Below are 18,628 nucleotides of genomic sequence, written 5' to 3'. Positions count from 1 at the left end.
CAAGCAACAGCTACTAATTTGGGCTGACATAAGAAGAAAACAGTTTGTTAAAAAGACGTTGCCAGGTAAAAAGCACCATTAGACACAACAATTACATGGTGAAAAGTATTAATTTAATTTTTAATTTTTTTTGAGATGGAGTTTCACCCACGCTGGAGTGCAATAGTATGATCTTGGCTCACTACAACCTCTGCCTCCCAGATTCAAGCGATTCTCCTGCCTCAGCCTCCCAAGTAGCTAGGATTGCAAGCACGCACCATCACGCCCGGGTAATTTTGTATTTTTAGTAGAGACAGGGTTTCTCCCTGTTGCTCAGGCTGGTTTCAAACTCCTGGCCTCAGGTGATCCACTCACCACAGCCTCCCAAAGTGTTGAGATTACAGGTGTGAGTCGCTGTGCCCAGCCTAAAATCATTTAAAGAAAAAGATGTTCACAGATGGCAAAGCACAGATTACGTACTACAAGCTTACCTGCTAAAGTCAAAAATATACATTTACAGTGGAGCAATCTGACAGTGATCATCCTAACCAAGTGGCCAAACATAATACTACCATGTGCTACCATGAGCACAAGAGAGTGCCACCTCTCCTCTGTCCCCAGTGTCACTTCTGCCTTGAAACCACTGGGGTAAATACCTCTGTTGCCTCTTATGCCCCAAATGCTAGTCAGCTGTATCATCCCCTCCACCAGCAATTAGGGGAACCCTGTACAAAGCCTTTTTCTCCAGCGCCTAAGATGAATCAAAGCCTCCTACTGGTACATCTGATTGGTGGAGGCTAGTTCTCAGGCTGGCATCTTTGTTGCACAGTAGCCTAGAAATTGGTATATTGATGTTTCTCTTGGTGAGGGTTACAAAAGATGATCAGTAATCTTCAAAATGATGGCTGTCAGCTGTGGAGGAAAATAATATATGTGAAATAGACCAGCGTCCAGACTCTATTCAAGCACCTATCTCATATGACTGCAGCATACTTCAATATAAGAATTCTTTCTTTTCACTGGGTGTGGTGGTTCACGCCTATAATCCCAGTACTTTGGGAGGCTGAGGCGGGTAGATCACCTGAGGTCTGGAGGGGACGCCAAAAGTGGACAAACTGGGCCTGGAAAGGCCATTGTGAGGGGTGAGCTGGGCCTGAGGAGACCATTGGGAGGCAGGAGCGAGGCACGTAGAACCTGCCAGAAGGCAGGAGCTTCTGAATGGGGAGGCCACAGTGAGGCTGCAGCCTGGGCGTGGGAAAGTCCACTGCAAGGCAGAGCCTGGGCCTGTATATGGGCCTCCCGGAAGCAGGAGGCTGGCCTGGAAAGGCTGACAGGAGGTAGTAAGTTCTGGACCTGAAGAGGCCGCCAAAAGTCAAAAGCGGGGCCTTGGAAGGCCGCCAAGAGGCCTGCACTGGGCTGGGCCTAAAAAGGCCATGGGGAGGCAAGAGAGCTGGGCCTCGAAAGTCTGAAGGGAGGAAGTTGTTCACCAGGAGAGTCCCCCCTAGAGGCGAGAGCTGGGCCAGGGGAGGCCAATTTGAGGATGACTTGGGCCTGAAGAGGCCGCCAGGAGGCAGGAGCCGGCCCCAGAGAGGCCGACTTGATGGCAAATTGGTCTGGCAGAGGTGGCTGGGAGGAAGAGCCGGCCCGGGTAGACCGACTGGAGGAAGGGCAGAGCCTGGAGAGGATACAAAGCAACAAACGCTAGGCCTGTAAAGGCCGCCATGGAGACACGAGCATGGCCTATGGAGGCCACTGGTAGGCAGGAGCTGGGCCTGCACACACTTCTGCAGGGCAGAAGCTCGGCCCAAGGGGGCCATGGCAAGGCAAGAGGCAGGCCCGGAGAGGGCCCACTGCGAGGTAGAGGCTGGGCCGGGAGAGGCGGCCCCCAGGCATGGGCTGGGCCTGGAAAGGCCACAAGAGGCATGAGCTGGGCCCTAACGGGAAAGCATGAGGGAGGACCTCAACCCAGAGAGGCCAGTGTGAGGCAGGAGCTCACGCCTCTGGGCGGGCCGCGAGAGGCATGAGTTGGGCTGAAACAGGCCACGGTGCGGGAGGAACTGGGCCTGCCGATGATTCCGGGCAGGCTGGAACCTGAATCCTGGAAGCCGCTGTGTGGTGAGAGTCGGGCCTGGACAGGCCCCTGGGAGGCAAGCGTGGGGCCTGCAGAGGCTGTTCTCTAGCTGGAGCTGGGTCTTTGCAGGCCACTGGAAGGCAAAAGGTAGGCCTACAGAGCTCTGCCTGGAGAAAGGTTTAGGCCTACAAAGGCTGCCGGGAGCTGGGCAGGAGCTGAGCCCAGAACTTGCTTGTTGCAAGGCGGGAGTCGGGCCTGTCAACACAGCCAGGAGGAAGGGGAAGGGCTGGGCCTGGAGAGGCCTCCACAAGAGAGGCTGAGAATGGGCCTCTACAGGTGGACGGAAGGCAGGAGTTGGCCCTGGAGGGGTCCACTTGAGGTCCCGTGTGCACCTGGAGAGGCCGCCAGGAAGGCCAGAGCTGGGCTTGTAGAGGCTGACCTCAGGATGATGTGGCGGCCTGCAGAGGCCACTGGGTGGCCCTAGCTGGGACTCGAGGAGCCACCTGGAGTAAGTTTCGGGGCCTGGAGACTCCGTCGGAGGGCAGGAGCTGAGCCTCCTGGAGAGGTCACCGTGATGCCTGAGCTGGGTCTGGAGAGGTTCGCTTGACGAAGTTTTGGGCCTACAAAGGCCGCCAGGATCTGGGCGGGAGCTGAGTCCAAAGAGGTTGCTGTGAGGCAGGAGTTGGGCCTGTAGACCCAGCCAGGAGGAAGAGCTGGGCCTGGAGATGACGCTGGGAGGCAGCAGTCCAGTCTGGAGAGGCCAATTTGAGGAGCTTCTAGGCCTGGAGAGGTCACCAAAATGGGACAAACTTGGCCCGGAATGGCCATTGTGTGGGCTGAGCTGGGCCTGAGGAGACCATCGGGAGGCAGGAGTGGGGCCTGCATCATTCCATAATGCAGAAGGGCAAGAGAATGCAAGCGAGCAAGAGAGGGTCAGACTTACTCTTATAACAAACCCACTCTTACAATAACAAACCTTAATCCCCTCTTAAAATTTATGAGACCTTATCACTTCATAAAGTTCTCACCTCTCAACACTGATTCATTAGAAAGTAAGTTTCCAACACATAAATTTTGGGAGACACATTTAAACAATAGCACTAGATGTGTTCTTTACTCTCATAGCACTCTCTGTCTTTCTTTTTGCATGTATCACAGTTTGGAATTGCACATATATTGGTGCAATTGTTCTTCTATTATCCCCTCTAGACTGACATCACCTTGAAATCACAAACTGTGTTTCAGCTCCCTTTGTGTCCTCTGTTAATAGCACAAGGCTAGACATATACAGTGCTAAGTAAATACTTGTTGAATTTTTTAAAAATGAACAAAGGAATGAACATGTTTCTACGCTCTAATCAGAAAGAAAAGAGAAAGCCCAGAAAACTTTCAGATGGCACCATCTTCTGGACATTGTTATTGAACCAGGGTCCTGAATGCTGGCTGATCTCATCTCCTCTCCCCAGATGAGAGATTGGGCTGATCAATTCAAATACAGATAACATCAAAGATTTGAAAGGCATGTCTGAGGGGCAATGAAAACTGACTTGCAGACATTGCTAAAGTCTGAGTCCAAACTTAGATTTCCATGATTGCAATTCTCATAGCCACCTCTCTTGAATTGCACTCAACTTTTCAAAATGAGATTTTATAGGAACCCATTGTGATTAAATTAGTAGGTGACTTCACTAATGTATAATACAATTTTCAATTACAGCATAAGTATAAAAATTTACATTTCTTGTTTGATGGTTTGCTATTTATGTGACATATTTTGAATGAGACCAGGCTGCTGTTTACATAATGAGCTTGCTTTTCTCTTAGAGAAGATTTGGTTTTCAGTTTTCTTTTTGTGCAGCAGGGAATTGTCATTCCAAGATAAACATTGTATATTATAGAATGTGAAGGTGAGAAACATCAATAAAGTAAAAATCTAGAATGGTTTTAATAATTTTTATATGTGCCACCGCATTTGGTAATAGGGCAGTTCACCTTTCACAAAATGTTGGAATAAAAATGTCCCTAAAAATTATAGTAAGTTTTTTGTAATCTACTGGCTCTATGATCACTCGTGTGGCAAAGTGCCATTGAATAGCAAAAATCGATGTTTTATTGAATATATTTTACCATTAACATAATATTCGTTGTCAGAATGCTGCTCTGAAACTGGAACAGTATCACTGGTATATGTCTTTTTTCTGATCTTTAAGACTAGTTCTACACGAAACAAAGGCTTTTATGAATTTTTTTTTTGAGGCGGGTCTCATTCTGTGTCCCAGGCTGGAGTGTAGTGGACCTGTCTTGGCTGCAAGCTCCACCTCCCGGGTTCATGCCATCCCCCTGCCTTAGCCTGCCAAGTAGCTAGGATTCCAGGTGCCCGCAACCACGCCCGGCTAATTTTTTGTATTTTTATTACAGACGGGGTTTCATCATGTTAGCCAGGATGGTCTCGATCACCTGACCTTGTTATAAACCCGCCATGGCCTCCCAAAATGCTGGGATTACAAGCATGAACCAACGTGCCCGCTTGGCTTGTATGCATTTAACCCCAAATATCATTCTTCAATTTCTGGCTAGAGATGGTTGATAAACCCAATCAAGAGCTTTCCAGCCTGGGCACAGTGACTCGTGCCTGTAATCCCAAGATTTTGGGAGGCTGAGACAGGCAGATAACTTGAGGTCAGGAGTTCAAGAACAGCCTGGCCAAAATGGCAAAACCCTGTCTCTAAAAAAATACAAAAATTAACTGGCGTGGTGGCGGGTGCCTGTAATCCCAGCTACTCAGGAGGCTGAGACAGAAGACTCACTGGAACTCAGAAGACGGAGCTTCCAATGAGATTGTGCCACTGCACTCCAGCCTGGGTGACAGAGCAAGACTCCACCTCAAAAGAAAAAAAAGAATTTCCAAGTAGAAAACTCCCTTAAAATAGCAAGCTAGGGGATAGAGAAGAAGAGCACAAACGAGCCAATTAGCAGGATAAAGTATCTATAGTTTTGAACCTAAGGAACCACATTTGCACAGAGAGGCCAAGCATGTAACTGCAGCCATTCACCCTTCTTCAGCCAGAGCAGCTCTCCTTTTAGCAACGTTGATATTGTTATTCCCAGTAAAAATTCGTTTAAAAAGGTGAAATGACTATTTTAAAAATTTTGCAGAAACTCTTAATGGTGAAAAGAGCGCTGTTCTAGAATAAAAATTCACCAGCTAAATAAATTATGGCAAATTTAAAAATCAAATAAATAGCCATTAAAATGATATAAATATATAGTCGTTAGCATGGGAAAATGTACAAAATATATTAAGTCAAAAATCAATTAATAAAGCAGCATATACAATATTATTTTATTTTGGGGAAAATCACATATACATATAAGCACATAGATAAAAGCTCTGGGCCAGACAGGGTGGCTTACATCTATAATCCCAACACTTGTGGAGGCTGAGGCAGGAAGATCACTTGAGGCCAGGAGTTTGAAATCAGCCTGGGCAACATAGCAAGACCCCATCTCTATAAAAAAAAAAAAAGCAATAAAAATTAAGCTAGGCATGGTTGTACAGGCCCACAATCCTAGCTACTTGCAAGGTCAACGTAGGAGGATCTTCTGAGCCCCAAATGTTGAGGCTGAAGTGAGCCATCATCGTGGCACTGCATTCCAGCCTGGGCAACAGAACCACAGAAAAAGATGTCTCAAATAAAAGAAAAAGAAAACAATTTGAAAGAAAGCCATGGCTATCTCTGGATAGCAGGATGCTCAGTGTTTATGATTTCCTTCTTTGTTACCTTCTAGCGTTCTGAAAGTTTTAGCCAGAGTTTATTGAAATTGGGATGGGAAAGGCAATTTTGGAAAGAGAAAACCTCCCTAGTTTCTTGTCCTCATATATTGTTTTTAAAGTATACAAATGACGGTTTCTTAGAAATAGTGTTCTATCAAAAACGGCCATACTTCCCTGTAAAGGGCTAGATGGTAAATATTTTTTACATCCTTCTGCAAATGATATGGTTAGGCTTTATGTCCCTACCCAAATCTCATCTTGAATTATAATCCCCTCCTGCCAAGGGAGAGACAAAGTGGAGGTAATTGAATCATTGCGCAAGATTCCCCCACTCTGTTCTCATGGTAATGAATGAGTTTTCATGAGGTCTGATGGTTTTATAAGAGTTTGGTAGTTCCTCCTGCGTTCATTCTCCCTCCAACAGCCTTGTGAAGAAGGCGCCTTATTTCCCCTTCCCATTACACCATAATTGTAAGTTTCTTGAGGCCTCCCCAATCGTGCATAACTGTGAGTCAATTAAACCTCTTTTGTTTATAGATTATGCAGTCTGGGGTACTTCTTTACAGCAGTGTGAAAACAAACTAATACAGTAACCATTCAGCTTTGCCACTGTAGCATAAAGGCAGAGATAGACAATAGGGAAATGAATGTGCATGACTCTGTCCTGGTAAAACTCTACAAAAACAGGAGGCAGTCCATGAATCATAGTTTTCCAGCCCCTAGAATTGTAGAGGAGCCTGGGCCACACACAGACAAGTCTCTTAATCCTTGCTCCATGGCATGTAGCTGCATAATGCCTGGGAGACCTGATTTTCATGTATGTATGATGGGAAGAACAACTTCCACCTTGAAGGCTTGTGTGAGAAAGTCCATCTCAAAAAATGGTTCACATAATGATTGTGTCCTGCCTTCTTTTTATAACACAACTGGTGAAAAAAGTTGAGTGTGTTAAATAAAATAATATTTAAACACAGACTAAATTCTAATGCCAAAATTTATTTTCAACAAAACCATTTTGTAGCTAAAAGTAGGGTTGGTAGGACAGGGTATGAAGTACGCTGAAGACAGGCAAAGAAACCTTCAGGAAGACCATTCATTTCAAATTCACTGCTCCAGGGAGGACAACAGCTAGAGAATGCTTTGAATGCACACACCCTCCCTGTACCTTAAAACGCATACAGTATATCTAACAAAGTTCATGTCAGATGTACCCAATGACAAAAAAGTCATTCAGAACTAAATGTTTAAACCCTGGCAAATTGGCCCATTTGCCAGAAATGGGCACGTGGGTCAATTCACACACCCTTCCTGCTAAAATTATATAAGAGGCGCAATTGTGTTTCCATGCTAACACCATTTACACACCTTAGGTGTTCTTTTCTGTCCTTTTTGTCCATAATAATGTCTATTGTCCTATACCCTATAACTAACAGTAGGGAGTAGGAGATGCATTTTACAAATAACTGAGATATATCAACCTCTCATTTGTTCACCTTCCAAAGTAGTTCTTATTTAAGAATTCAGAACATATTGACCGCCCAGGGTACTTCATTAGTTTCTGTGTTCATGACTGACAAACACATCTTGTAATAATTTTTTATTTTGCTACTCAGGGTCTCTGCTAATTAGAAATGTTGAAGATTCAAAATGTTACAGGGATTCAAAAGAAAAAAGCAAAATTACCCATCCCGAGTGACACTTTACATTCTCATGATGCCACCTATGCCAGAAGCATATTGCTTTAAAGCCACAGTAGTAAAAATATGGACTTAAAAAGAAACCTCCCTTAAAAAACTGTATTCTAGTCACAGTGAGGGCATTACGACCAGCAATTTCCTTTTAGGAAAATCTTTAAAGCATGAAAAAATTTAGATGGCCATACCCAATCACATATCGCCAAAGAGTGTAACAATTGATGCGATTTGAGTGCTTGCTTCATAATAAGCCTCAACACAGAGCTGCAGTGAAGAAAGAACTGCTACAGCCCTTGCCAAAGATCTTGGCCTAAGACAAACAGTAGGAATTACAGGCAGTGACAAATAGAGATGGCAATGGCAGCTCTCATGTTGTGTATTTAAATGCAATTTTTTTTTTTGAAATGGACTTTTGTTCTTATTGCCCAGCCTGGAGTGCAATGTCATCATATTGGCTAACTGCAACCTCCACCTCATGGGTTCAAGCGATTCTCCTGCCTCAGCCTCCTGAGGGATCACAGGCATGCAGCACCACACCTGGCTAATTTTTGTATTTTCAGTAGAGACGGTTTTTCTCCATGTTGGCCAGGCTGCTCTTGAACTGCCGACCTCAGATGATCCACTCGCCTCGGCCTCCCAAAGTGCTGGGATTACAGGCGTGAGCCACCGTGCCCCGCCTTAAATACATTTCTTAAATATAATATTCAAATTCAAAATACAGTGATTTGTGCATATTCCTGTTTGTTTCCAGGGAAATAAAATCTGTAACAGGCAGATAGCATTCTTCAAGTAAAAAATAATCCAGTGGGTCCAGGAGGGATGGAACCCAGCCTCAGCTCCAACTATCATAGAACACTTCTGACACGAGTCTGTAAAATTAATTCAGATGGTTTGCCAAAGCCACCAGTCTTAATGACTTCCTATAACCTCCAGTTTGATTAGGTGTATATTTCTAGTATATTGGCATGTATATTCATACTGGCATATGAATCAACTGACAGTTCTTACATGATCTGGAGATAAACTTATGTTCTTATGAGGAATTCACTTTTGCTTTGAACTTATAGTAAAATGATTATTAGTTCAGTAAATTTTGACTTCAATATTTTTTGGTCCCTTTGCAATATAAAGACTGCCTGGATTTCATTTCTTGATGAAACAATGATTTGGATGAGTCTTTTTAGTTATTCTCATGCTGTAGCAAGTAGGACTCTTAGCTTTATAACCATAAACTTTGCAAGTGGAAAAGCATTCACTAAATTTCTGCTAGTTTTCTTTATTCAGTAATATCCAACCCTGGTTTGACAGCATTCCACAACATTCCTAATATTTTGAAGTATGTTTTAAACATATGTAAACACACACCACAGCAAAATATTAGAATTTTGTTTAACTTGTAATAAAATGCATATATTACTTTCAGATTCAGACAAGATATTAATAAAATTAACATTGTTGGTGTTACAGAAACAAAAAGCAGCTGGAGAGTCCACTGTCCAATTTGAAGCAATCTGCATCATTCCCTAAAAAAGGGGCAGCACGTGTGCTATGTTTTATTTTCTGTGTATCTCACAGGCAAGGTCTGGTTGAGATGTGTTGGTAGAAGCAAAAAGTATTCAGTTAGTGCTCAATTACCAAAAGTCCTGGCCATTTTTTCTCCCAAATCCTTGCCTTTTTGAAAGTTTAAGTATTTGCCTTAATTTCTGGGTTCTCTATTCTGTTCCTTTGGTCTATCTCCCCATTTTTATACCAATACCATGCTGTTTGCTAACTATAGTCTTCTAGTACAATTTGAAGTAGTGTAGTGTGGTGCCTCCAGATTTGTTCTTTCTGTGTAGTATTGCTTTGTCTATGTGGGCTTTTTTTGTTGTTGTTCCATATGCATTTTAGGACTTTTGTAGTTGTATAAAGAATGATGATTGTATTTTGATGGAATTCCATTGAATCTGGAGACTGCTTTGGGCAGTATGGCCATTTTCACAATGTTGATTCTTACCATCATGAGCATGGAATGTATTTCCCTTTGTTTGTGTCATCTATGATTTCTTTCAGCAGTGCTTTTTAGTTTTGCTCATAGAGATCTTACACATCCTTGGAATTGAACCATAGTTTTAAATGCAATTTTTAAGTTTGATAGTTAAGGAAATAGTGTTGTGCATTATTTTATAGTAATGACTCTTTTCCAAAGTAATTAGCACCTAAATTTTTTGTAACAGTTTTATTGAGATACAACATACTTTACAATTCATCTGCTTTAACTGTGCAGTTCAATGGTTTTTAGTACAGTTACAGAATTGTGTGACAATAGCCACAATCAATTTGTGTACGTTTTTATAATCCCCCAAAGAAACTTTGTATACCTTCTTTAGCTATCACTCCCCAATCTCCTCACCCCACCTCCCAGTCCTAGGCAACCACTAATCTTTCCATCTTCATAGATTTGTCCATACTGGACATTTCCTATAAATGGAATCATAGAATATGTGGTCTTTTTTGACTGGCTTCTTTCACTTAGCATAATGTTTTTAACTTTCATTCATGTTGTGGCATATATTAGTGCTTCATTGTTTTTATGACAAATATGGTGACATTGTATTGACATACTACGTTTTGTTTAGCCATCAGTTGATGGTTCTTTCCACCTTTAGGCTATTAAGAATGATGCAGATACAAACATTCACAGACAAGTTTATGTGTAAACACATGGTTTCAGTTCTCTTGGGCAGACACCTAGGAATGTGTTAAAATTGTTAATCAGGAGGCTATTAGGCTGAAACAGCTCTGAAATATTGGGTTCCTATGTAAGGAAACCAAACCTAATTCAATGTAAACAGTAAATGAAATTAAAGCTTAACCAGTCAGAAGCCACCAACTAACCTGAAAACTTTCCACCATAACCAGTCAAATATCCTCTTTTTCTTGCATCCACAAACACTTTATAAAAGTTTCCTCTTGCCCACCTGCACTGAACTGCTTGTGGTCTGTTACTGCTGAATTAATGAGTCACTGAATGCTTGAATAAACTCATTAAAATTTTGATGTGCCTCAGTTTATTTGGATTTATTTATTTAGATAGCTAGGTTTTCACTCAGTCACCCAAATTGGAGTGCAGTGGTACGATCTCAGCTCACTGCAACCTCGACCTCCTAGGCTCAAGCAGTCCTCTCACTTCAGCCTCCCGAGTACCTGGGACCACAGATATTTGCCACCGTGCCCTGTTAATTTTTGTATTTTTGTGGAGACAGGATTTCACCATGTCACCGAAACTGGTCTCGAACTCTGGAGCTCAAGCGATCCTCCTGCCTTAGCCTCCCAAATTGCTGGGATTAGAGGCATCAGACACTGCCCCCCGGCCTTCAGTTTAACAAGTGGAATTCCTGGCTCAAATGATAACCCTGTGTTTATCTTTTGAAGGAACTCCCAAACTGTTTTCCAAAGTAGATCCACCATGCTACATTCCCACCAGCAGCGTGTGGAACTTTTGCTTCCTCCACATTCTCAGTAACACTTATTTGCTTTTTTGATGAAAGCCATCATAGTGGATGATATGGTTTGCTGTGTCCCCACCCACATATCATCTTGAATTCCCATGTTTTGTGAGAGGAACCTAGTGGGAGGTAATTGAATCACGGAGGCAGGTCTTTCCCGTGCTGTTCTTGTGATACTTAATAAGTCTCACACAATCTGATGGTATTATAAGGGGTGGTTTCCCTGCCCAATCTCTTTGCCTGCCACCATCCACCCAAGAGGTGACCTGCTCCTCCTTGCCTTCTACCATGATTGTGAGGCCTCCCCAGCCAGGTGGATCTGTAAGTCATTAAATCTCTTTGTTTTGTAAATTGTCCAGTCTCAGATATGTCTTTATCAGCAGCATGAAAATGGACTAGTACAGTGGATGTAAAATAGTATTTCATTGTGGTTCTGATTTGCATTTCTTTGATGATTGAGTTGAACATGTTTTCACGTGTCTGTATATTTCGACAAATGTCTATTGAGATTCTTTGCCCACTTTTTAATTGGGTTGTCTTATTCTTAAGTTGTAAGAATTCTATATATTCTAGAATGTAAGTCCCTTATTAAATATATGACTTGCAAATATTTTCTTCCATTGTGTGTGTCTTTCTGGATAGTGTCCTCTGCAGCAGAAAGAAGTACAAGGACTTACATTTGCAAGCTTTTTATTATAAAGGACTTCAATTTATTGGTGTGCCAAACTTTACTTTCAGATCAAGCAGGACACCACAACAGTCTTCACTAGGACCTTCCTTGGTGATTCAACAGTAACTGTTAAGTATCCACATACTACCTAGATTGATGGCCTCCATGGTGGAGAGTAATAATTCACTGGGACTTAGGAAATGAGTGCTGAGCTTTTTATTTCACTCTTTCAAATTTCATTTCATAATGTTCACATTATTGTAGCAGTACATTTGTTGACAGATATTTTCATTACATACAATTATGGACACGTTGAAATATATTTTCATAAGGACACTGCATCAGCTTTGGAGACGGTGATCTAGACAACTTTCTGAGTCAACATTTTGCTCCTGATGAATTTGTGGCTAAGTCATCTTTTCTTTTTTCCCCTCAGCTACCATATTCTTTCTACTCCTAGATTAGTTTCTCACAGCAGACTCTCCCACGGCCAGTCCGCAGCCTCACTGCGGCCAACCCAGTCTGAAGCTCCTGCCTTCCAGTAGCTTCGACAGGCCCCGCTCCTGCCTTGTGATGGCCTCCTCAGACTCAGCTCACCCCTCACAGCCACCTTTCTGGGCCGTGTTTGTCCCCTTTTGGCCACCTCTCCAGGCCCAGAAGCTCCTTAAGTCGGTTTCTCCAGACTCAGCTGCAGCCTCCTGGCGTCCTCCCAGGCCCAGCTCTTACTCACGGCTGCGTCTACAGGCCCACCTCCTGCCTCACAGCAACCTCTTTGGACTCAGCTCAAGCCCAGCTCCTGGCGGCCTTTGTAGACCCAAAACTTCCTCAAGCCAAGCTCTCCAGGCCCAACTCAGGCCTCATGGTGTACTCTCCAGGAGTCTCAGCTCCTGTCATCCGGTGGTCTCTAGGCCCCAAAACTTCCTCCAGGCGGCTCCTTTAGGCCCAGCTTGGGCCTCCCTGTGGCCTCTGCAGACCCTCACATCATCCTGAAGTCAGCCTCTCCGGGCCCAGCTCCAGCCTCATGGTGGCCTCTCCAGGCACACACAACAAAGGGCCTTAAGTGGGTCCCTCCAGGGCCAACTCCTGCCTCCCGTCAGCCTGTAGAGGCCCAGCTACTGCCTCCTTCATGGTGGCCTCTCCAGGACCAACCCCTCCCCTTTGCCCTGGCTGTGTCGACAGGCCCAACTCCTGCCTCGCAACGAGCAACCTCTGTTGGCTCAGCTCCTGCCCAGCTCCCGCCAGCCTTTGTAGGCCCAAACCTTTCTCCAGCCAGAGCTCTGTAGGCCCAGTTTCTGCCTCCCGGTAGCCTGCACAGACCCAGCTCTGGCTGGAGAACAGCCTCTGAGGGCGCCACGCTTGCCTCACAGGGGGTCTCCAGGCCCAGTGCTGGCCGCACAGCAGTTTCCTGGTGCCAGGTTCCTGCCTGCCTGCCTCCTGGCAACCCGGACAGGCCCAGCTCCTCCCACACCATGGCCTGTGTCGGCCCAACTCATGCCTCTCGCTGCCCGCCCAGAGGTGTGGGCTCCTGCCTCACACGGGCCTATCTAGGCCAAGGTCCTCCCTCACGCTGGCCCACTGGGGCACAGCTCATGCCTCCCATGGCTTCTCCAGGCCCAGCCCTTGCCTGTGGGCTGCCTCTCCAGGCCCAGCCTCTACCTGGCAGTGGGCCCTTCCGGGACTGCTCCTTGCCTCATTGTGGCCACCTCAGGCCAAGTTCCTGCCCATCGGCTGCCTCTGCAGGCCCAGCTCCTGCCTCCAAGTGGCCTCCATAGGCCAAGCTCATGCCTCAATGGCGGCCTTTCTAGGCCCAGCATTTGCTGCTTTGCATCCTCTCCGGGCCCTGCACTTCCTCTAGATGGCCTCTCCAGGCCCGGATCTTCCTCCCCGCGGCCTCTGCAGGCCCAAGTTTTCCTCAAGTAGGCCTCTCCCAACCCAGCACTCGCCTCTCAGTGGCATCTCTAGGTGCACAACTTCCTCCCCTCAGCCACTGCAAGCCCAGCTCCTCCTGCCTCCCAGTGGTCTCTTTAGGCCCAGCCCAGCTCGTGCCTCTCCGCGGCCATCCCAGGCCTCCCTTTTGACTTTTGGCAGCCTCTTCAGGCTGAGAACTTGATCTCTAGTTGGCCTCAGTGGGCCTAGCCTCCTGCCTCCCAAAGACCTGTATACAGGCCCAGCCTCTGCCTCACAGCGGACTCTCCCATGGCCAGTCCGCAGCCTCACTGTGGCCACCTCAGTCCAAAGCTCCTGCCTTCCGGCAGCTTCAACAGGCCCTGCTCCTGCCTCATGATGGCCTCCTCAGGCCCAGCTCAACCCTCACAGCCGCCTTTCCAGGCCGAGTTTATCCCCTTTTGGTGGCCTCTCCAGGCCCAGAAGCTCCTTAAGTTGGTTTCTCCAGACCCAGCTGCGGTCTCCCGGCATCCTCCCAGGCCCGGCTCTTACTCATGGCTGCATCTACAGGCCCAACTCCTGCCTCACAGCAACCTCTTTGGACTCAGCTCAAGCCCAGCTCCTGGTGGCCTTTGTAGGCCCAAAACTTCCTGAAGCCAAACTCTCCAGGCCCAGCTCAGGCCTCACGGTTGCCTCTGCAGGAGGCTCAGCTCCTTCCCTCTGACGGAGTCTCCACACCCCCAAACTTCCTCTGCTAGGCTCAGCTTGGGCCTCCCAGTGGCCTCTGCAGGCCCTCACATTGTCCTGAAGTCGGCCACTCCAGGCCCAGCTCCAGCCTCCTGGCAACCTCTCCCGGCTCAACACGGGCCTCAAGAGGGCCCCTCCAGGGCCAGCTCCTGCCTCCTGTCGGCCTGTAGAGGCCCAGACTCTGTCTCCCTCATGGTGGCCACTCCCGGCCCTGCCCTTCCCCTTCCTCCTGGCGGTGTCGAGAGGCCCGACTACCACCTTGCAACAAACAACCTCTGTGATCTCAGCTACTGCCCAGCTCCTGCCAGCCTTTGTAGGAACAAACCTTTCTCCAGTCAGAACTCTGTAGGCTCACCTTCTGCCTCCCGGTGGCCTGCACACACCCAGCACTGGCTGGATAGTGGACTCTGCGGGCTCCACGCTTGCCTCTGAGGGGCCTCTCCAGGCCCGGCTCTTGCCTCACGGCGGGTTCCCAGGGCCAGGTTCCTGCCTGCCTGATTTCTGGCTGCCTCGACAGGCCCAGCTTCTCCCAAGCTGTGGCCTGTTTCGGCCCAACTCCTGCCTCTCACGGCCCGCCCAGTGGTGTGAGCTCCTGCCTCACACTGGATTCTATAGTCCTAGGTTCTCCTTCACACCGGCCCACTGGGGCCCAGCTCATGCCTCTCGTGGCTTCTCCAGGCCCAGCCTCTACCTGTGGGTCACCTCTTCAGGCCCAGCCTCTACCTCATAGTCGGCCCTCTCCAGGCCCGCCTCTTGCCTTGCTGTGGCCCCCTCGGGCTAAGCTCTTGCCCTTTGGCGGCCTCTGCAGGCCCAGTTCCTGCCTCCCAGTGGCCTCCCTAGGCCAATCTCATGCCTGGATGGCAGCCTTTCCAGGCCTAGCATTTGCTGCTTTGCACCCTCTCAAGGCCCTGCACTTCCTCCTGTCAGCCTCTCCGGGACCAGTCCTTCCTCCCGGCGACGTCTGCAGACCTAAGTCATCCTCAAGTCGGCTTCCCCTTGCCCAGCTGTCACCTCTCGGTGGCGTCTCCAGGTTCACAACTTCCTCCCGTCAGCCTCTCCAGGCCCAGCTCCTCCTGCCTCCCCAAGGCCTCTTTAGGCCCAGCCCAGCTCGAGCCTCTTGGCGGCCTTCCCAGGCCCTGCTTTTGACTTTTGGTGGCCTCTTCAGGCCCAGACAGCCTCTCTGGGCCCAGCCTCCTGCCTCCTGAAGGCCCGTATACAGGCCTAGCCTCTGCCTCACAGCGGACCCTCCCACACGCAGTCCTCAGCCTCAATGCAGCCTCATCAGTCCAAAGTTCCTGCCTTCCGGCAGCTTCGACAGGAGCTGCTCCTGCCTTTCATGAGCCTCCTCAAGCCCAGCTAACGTCTCACAATGGCCTTTCTGGGGCCAGTTTGTCACCTTTTGGTGGCCTCTCCAGTCCCAAAAGCTCCTCAAGTTGGCCTCTCCAGACCCGGCTGCAGCCTCCCGGCATCCTCTCCAGGCCCAGCTCTTCCTCCCAGCTGCATCTACAGGCCCAATTCCTGCCTCACAGCAACCTCTTTGGACTCAGTTCCCGCCCAGTTTCTGGCAGCCTATGTAGGCCCAAAACTTCCTGAAGCCAAGCTCTCCAGACCCAGCTCAGGCCTCACGGTGGCCTCTGCAGGAGGCTCAGCTCCTGCCCTCTGACGGAGTCTCCACACCCCCAAACATCCTCCAGACAGCTCCTCTAGGCCCAGCCTGGGCCCCCTGGTGTCCTCTGCAGGCCCCCACATCGTCCTGAAGTCGGCCTCTCCAGGCCCAGCTCCGGCCTCCCGGCAGTCTCTCCGCACGCAACACGGGTCCTCAAGTGGGCCCTTCCAGGGCCAGCTCTTGACTCCTGTCGGCCTGTAGAGGCCCATTCTTGGCCTCCCTCGTGGCGGCCTGTCCAGTCCCAGCCCTTCCGCTTCCTCCTGGCTGCATCAACAGGCCTGACTCCGGCCTCCAACAAGCAACCTCTGAGGGCTCAGCTCCCTCCCAGCTCCCACTAGCCTTTGTAGGCCCAAGCCTTTCTCCAGCCAGAGCTCTGTAGGCCCACATTCTGCCTCCTGGTGGAATGCACAGACCCAGCTCCAGGTGGAGAACAGCCTCTGCAGACCCCATGCTTGCCTCCCAGGGGCCTCTCCAGGCTCGGCTCTCACCTCACAGTGGCTTCCCGGGACCAAGTTCCTGCCTGCCTGCCTCCCTGCAGCCTTGACAGGCCCAGCTCCTCCTGCACCGTGGCCTGTTTCAGCCCAATTCATGACTCTCGCTGCCCGCCCAGAGGTGTGAGCGCCTGCCTCACACTGGCCCCTCTGGGCAGACATCCTCTCTCACGCTGGACCGATGGGGCTCTGCTCATGCCTCTCGTGGCCTCTCCAGGCCCAGCACCTGCCTGTGGGTGGCCTCTCCAGGCCCAGCCTCTACCTCGCAGTGGGCCCTTCCGGGCCCGCCTCTAGCCTCGCCGTGGCCCACTCAGGACAAGCTCCTGCCCTTTGGCGGCCTCTGCAGGCCCAGCTTCTGCCTCCCAGTGGCCTCCATAGGCCAAGTTAATGCCTCGATGGTGGCCTTTCCAGGTCTAGCGTTTGTTGCTTTGCATCCTCTCCAGGCCGTGCACTTCCTACAGTTGGCCTCTCTGGGCCCGAATCTTCCTACCATTGGCCTCTGCAGGCCCAAGTTGTCCTTAAGTCGGCCTCTCTGGGGCCAGCTACTACCTCCCGGCCGCCTCTACAGGCCCAGGTCTTCCTCAATTCGGCCTCCCCAGCCCAGCTCTCGCCTCTTGGCTGCCTCTCCAGGTGCACCACTTCCTCCCGTCAGCCTCTCCAGGCCCAGCTTCTCCTGCCTCAATGGCCTCTTTAGTCCCAGGTCAGCTCGTGCCTCTCGGTGGCCTTCCCAGGCCCCGCTTTTGACTTTTGGTGGCCTCTTCAGGCCCAGAACTAGACCTCCAGTCGGCCTCTCTGGGCACAGCCTGCTGCCTCCTGTAGGCCCGTATACAGACCCAGCCTCTGCCTCACAACAGACCCTCCGACGCCCAGGCCGCAGCCTCTCTGCAGCCTCCCCAGTCGGAGGCTCCTGCCTTCCGGCAGCTTTGACAGGCCCCACTCCTGCCTCCTGATGGCGTCCAAAGGCCCAGCTCACCCCTCACAACCGCCTTTCCGGACCCAGTTTGTCCCATTTTGGTGGCCTCTCAAGGCCCAGAAGCTCCTCAAGTTGGCATATCCAGACCCAGCTGCAGCCTCCCAGTGTCCTCTCCAGACCCAGCTCTTCCTCCCAGCTGTGTCTACAGGCCCAACTCCTGCCTCACGGCAACCTCTTTGGACTCAGCTCCTGCCCAGCTCCTGGTGGCATTTGTAGGCCCACAACTTCCTCAAGCCCAACTCTCCAGGCCCAGCTCAGGCCTCATGTTGGCCTCTCCAGGAGGCTCAGCTTCTGCCCTCTGACGGAGTCTCCACGCCCCCAAACTTCCTCCAAGTGGCTCCTCTAGGCCCAGCTTGGGCCTCCCGGCAGCTTCTGCAGGCCCCAACATTGTCCTGAAGTCATCCTCTCCAAGCCTAGCTCCGGCCTCCCGGCAGCCTCTCCAGGCACAACACGGGGCCTCAAGTGGGCCCCTCCAGGGCCAGTTCCTGCCTCCCATCGGCCTGTAGAGGCCCATTCTCAGCCTCCCTGGTGATGGCCTCTCCAGGTCCAGCTCTTCCCCTTCCTCCTGGCTGCATTGACAGGCCCGACTCACGCCTCAAAACAAGCAACCTCTGTGGGCTCAGCTCCTGCCCAGCTCCCGCCAGTCTTTTTAGACCCAAACCTTTCTCCAGTCAAAGCTCTGTAGGCTCACCTTCTGCCTCCCAGTGGGCTGCACAGACCCAGCTCTGGCTGGAGAACAGCCTCTGAGGGCCCCGCGCTTGCCTCCCGGGGGCCTCTGCAGGTCCAAGTCGTCCTCAAGTTGGCTCTCACCTCTTAGTGGCCTGTGGAGGTGCACAACTTCCTCCCTTCAGGAAGGAATCTTCTAACATCTACTATAAACATAAATCTTGACATTATGTTAAATTTAATGAACCAGCCAAAAATAAGACAAATACTGTATGAATCTGCTTATATGGGATATCTAAGGTAGTTACACTATTAAAAAGAGAAAACAGAATAATGTTTGGAAAGGGCCAGGTAATGGGAAATGGGATTCACATGGATTGTGTATTAGTTTAACAAGATGAAAACATTCTAGGCTGGGCAGGTGTCTCATGCCTGTTATCCTAGCACTTTGGGAGGCCAAGGCAGACAGATCACATGAGGTTAGGAGTTCAATACCAGCCTAACCAACATGGGAAAATCCCATC

At 49.3% G+C, this 18,628-nt stretch overlaps 4 pseudogenes; 3 read left to right on the top strand and 1 right to left on the bottom strand.

Moving 5' to 3' along the window:
* Positions 1 to 849: 849 nt before the first annotated feature.
* Positions 850 to 1,796, bottom strand: LOC105529808 (annotated as a pseudogene).
* Positions 1,797 to 12,250: 10,454 nt separating this feature from the next.
* Positions 12,251 to 13,532, top strand: LOC105529807 (annotated as a pseudogene).
* Positions 13,533 to 16,566, top strand: LOC105529806 (annotated as a pseudogene).
* A 294-nt stretch (positions 16,567 to 16,860) lies between these two features.
* Positions 16,861 to 18,255, top strand: LOC105529804 (annotated as a pseudogene).
* Positions 18,256 to 18,628: the final 373 nt, after the last annotated feature.

The sequence above is a fragment of the Mandrillus leucophaeus genome, unplaced genomic scaffold, assembly GCF_000951045.1.
Source record: "Mandrillus leucophaeus isolate KB7577 unplaced genomic scaffold, Mleu.le_1.0 Scaffold780, whole genome shotgun sequence".
In the NCBI taxonomy this organism is placed as follows: Eukaryota; Metazoa; Chordata; class Mammalia; order Primates; family Cercopithecidae; genus Mandrillus; species Mandrillus leucophaeus.
The sequence above is the reverse complement of the archived record's forward strand: the minus strand, read 5'-3'. Positions and strand labels throughout refer to the sequence as shown.